This window comes from Glycine max, chromosome 7 (genome assembly GCF_000004515.6).
Source record: "Glycine max cultivar Williams 82 chromosome 7, Glycine_max_v4.0, whole genome shotgun sequence".
Lineage (NCBI taxonomy): Eukaryota > Viridiplantae > Streptophyta > Magnoliopsida > Fabales > Fabaceae > Glycine > Glycine max.
In genome coordinates this window covers 25,689,674-25,693,409 of record NC_038243.2, presented here as the reverse complement: position 1 = coordinate 25,693,409, position 3,736 = coordinate 25,689,674, and positions in this window count along the sequence as shown.

The following is a 3,736-nucleotide window of genomic DNA, read 5'->3' as shown; positions in this document are numbered from 1 at the left end:
TCATTCGTGGGGCTGATTGACAATCTTGCCATGTTTGAGATGCTTGGGATGATTTTCATGGCTGTCTTGATTCTTTAGCTCTCTGCGTGTTGGATGTTGCCCATTCCTTTTATTCCAAGAGATTCATTGAGAAATATGTAATTGTTTTTGTGTTTGTTTGTTTCTCTTTAATGTCTCTGGATGTGTGCCTTGCTTTGCGGTTGAATTGTGCCCAGGAGTGCGAAAGTCTAAGTGTGGGGGGATTTGATGTGTCATTATTTTCTCCTATTTCTTAACCTTTTTTGTCACCATTTAAATTATGATTAGCGTTAATTGTCAAATTAATTATGCAGTTTTATCATTTGGGCCTACTTGACTAATTTTGTGTTTCTAATTTAATTTCAGGAGAATTATAAGCAATTGGGTTTGAATCCGGAATTGGGTTTGGACTTGAAGAGAGCAGACAATTTTATTTTATCAAATCTTATCTTATCTAGATTTTATTTCATCTAGATTTTATTTCGTCCAGATTTTATTTCATCCAATCTTATCTTATCTTGTCAAGATTTTATTTTATTTTGTTTATTGGCATGGACTTAAAACAGATTTGTAAGCTTTGGGGCTAAGGATCTATATAACAGCACCAGGGTTTTAGTTTGTAGACTGTTTTGGAGAGGACAATAATTTTAGGGTTTTGCAATTCCAGTTTTTACTGTTCACGCACACTGTTCACGTAGCAATAAAATTCGTTTTCTGCAATTTCGTTTTTGGCTTCAATCTGCAATTTTGTTTTCTGCTTCCAATTGCAATTTCATTTTCTGTTGATTAATGGAAGGCTAGGTGTCGCAACGTGCCCTTTTGCGGGCATGCGAGGCGAGGCTCACGGGTGCGCTTTCCAAAGGAGGAAAGATGCGCGGAGTCGCCACCAACGTTTATTTGTGGGAAACGTCGGAAAAACCGAAGGAAACCGGTCAAAAAGAAAATTCTAAGTTCGGGAGTTGTATTTACGTTTGAGGAAGGTATTAGCACCTCTCACGTTTGTCTCAAAGGACACAACCTATTTTTTAGAATTTTGGAAATTGTGTTACCTTAACTTTTATTTCTTTTATTTTTTGAGGTCGACAAAAGCGGGGCTTCTGCTCCTACGTACCCTCCATCGAAGAGGAAATCAGACCTACGTAGTTCTTTCTTAAGAGTGAATCAAGCGATTCTTTTTACTTGAAAAGGTGATCATTTTTAGGTGTTGGACCTTAAAAATGATCCATTTACTTGATAAGGAAAACAGAGATGATAAATTTTCAAACCCTTTTCAGTGACTTTTTTGTGGATGAGCTTGACTAGGCGAGTTGATTTTAGCCTTAGTTTCACTTTAGTTATTAATCAATCCGATTAAGAATGAGAAATCCCAAAGAGAAAATGTCCGATTGATTTTTTCGCTTTATTTTACTAAAAGGTATATTTTTTATTATTATATTATTATTTTACCTCTTTTTTTTATTTCCACCGTGGTTACGGCACGACCGAACGGTCGGAATTCATTTTAACAGAAATTAACGGATGATACGATTCAAATGATCAGTGGAAATTTATTTTATTTTTTGATTAGGTGAGGAACGACTTAAATAAATGACTGAAGCACGTCAAAAGGGGGTATAGAAAGCGAATGAAAACGAGAATAAAATACATGAAACAAAATGTGGACCACCACGGGTACATAGAATGAATTGAAAAGCTCGGTTTGGGGTACTTACCAGTTGAAGACTGAATAAAACGAAGAACGAACGATGAATGTCAAAGAACGGTCGAAAATCTTCGCGTAATTACTCACGGAAACGTTACGAAAGCGCCTCGGCTTGGATTTTCTTCACGGAAACAATTTTCCTCAGCAATTTTGAGAGAATAAGAAGTGCCAAGAAGGCTGAACCCTTCCCTCTTCACTCCTCCCCCTATTTATAGCAAAATAGGGGAGGAGCTTGCCACCCAGCTCGCCCAGGCGAGCAAGGTTGCTTCCTCCAGAAGCAACAGCCTTCTGGAGGAAGAATCTGGAAGGCCCAAGTGGGCCTGATTGCTATTTGTACCCCCATTTTTACTAAATGCACCCCCCTTTACCTTTTTTGGTAATTCTTTTTCCATAACGTTACGAAACTTTACGAATTTTGTAACGATACTTATTTTCCTTCCTCAAGGTTACGAATCCTTATGGATTATGTATTTACTCTTTTTTAGCTTTCGAAGAAGTTACGAAAACTCACGGATTGCGAAAAACACCTCCTTTCGATTTCCGTCACATTACGGAATTTTCACGGATCGCGTAAGCCTGCTTCCTTTTGATTTTCGGCACGTCTCGGGACTTCACATATTGTGCAACAAAGGGTGCCAAGTATCTCGAAGTGGCCAATCAAAGGTTGTATATCATCAAATAATAATCCCCGGATGAAATTAGGGTATGACACTAGGTCTCCAACATTGTTTTCTCTGGAGGATGAAGCACAACTCTCTTTGAGGTTTTAATATTATTATTGAATTCTGATCAGTTTTTCCTCGTCACCAATTGCTCTATAATTGTTGGTATTAATCCATGCATGCTTAGTGCTTGATTAATTGTCTCTGCGCTTAATTTACGTTTATGCTTAATGATCAATTTCCTTCATGATTAATTGGTGTATGTGTTGCTTAATCACATAATGACAGCCTTATGTTGATTTTCGCTTAGTAATTTAATTTAGGGTTGGATTAAGTGGTTGAACTGATTAGGGATAAATCCTCATAACCTAGGATAAGACATTTGCTTGTGAATCAAGGGGAAACAACATGTTTTAATTATATTATTTCTTTAATTCAAATTTGCTTGCAGTTTAATTTACAAAACAAACAAATCCCCCCAATTCGTTATTATTTTATTACTATCTGTTATGAACGTTTGGTTGACCATTTCTCATTGGGAGATGACCTAGGATCACTTTCTAGATACTGCATTTTTAATGTTTACTTGATTCGTGTACGGCCTCGATCAGTCTCCCCTGGCTCTAGAACAATCGGAGTCTCCAGAAAAGTTTTAAGGGAATCCACATCAAACTTAATTAAATGCCCTCTGACCCTAACATGCTTTGGAGGTTTATCCCCCGGGACATAAAGATTAGCATAAAATTCCTTCACGAGAGCCACATCTATGCTCCCCTCCATGAGGTTGGTCAGCGTCCTATGACTGTTTCTTTTGACTAGCTCTATCCTGAACTCATCAAACTCTATGACAAAAAGCTTCACGTTCCTTTTTGGAAGGATGTTCCAGCCACGACGTTGTCAGCGTAGCGGTTCTAGGTGTCCTCAGAGGTGAATCTGTGAGTATCATAGTGTGGCTGGGGCCTGGAAGCTGCGGCTTTCCTTTTCCTAGAAGCCATCTGCACAAAAGAAACATAGAAACCAAGTTAAAACAGGTTTTATTTGAAATGACAACCTAAAAAATAAAATTGAAATTCAGATTGGGCGCTTAGGGCGACAAATGCGCTTAGCGCACCTTATGAAAAATTACACAAGCGCTTAGCGCGACAGCCACGTGCTTAGTGAGTTGTCACAAATCAGAATTTTTTGCAGAATTGGCTTAGCGAGCTTGCTCGCTAAGCCCAATTCCACAACGGAAACCAAATTGCGCTTAGCGCGGCCAAACACACTTAGCACGAAAACACTACTGGACATAGATGGCTTAGCGAGAAGGCTCGCTAAGCCCAATTCCAACAATTAAAGAAACAGAGAGTAAATT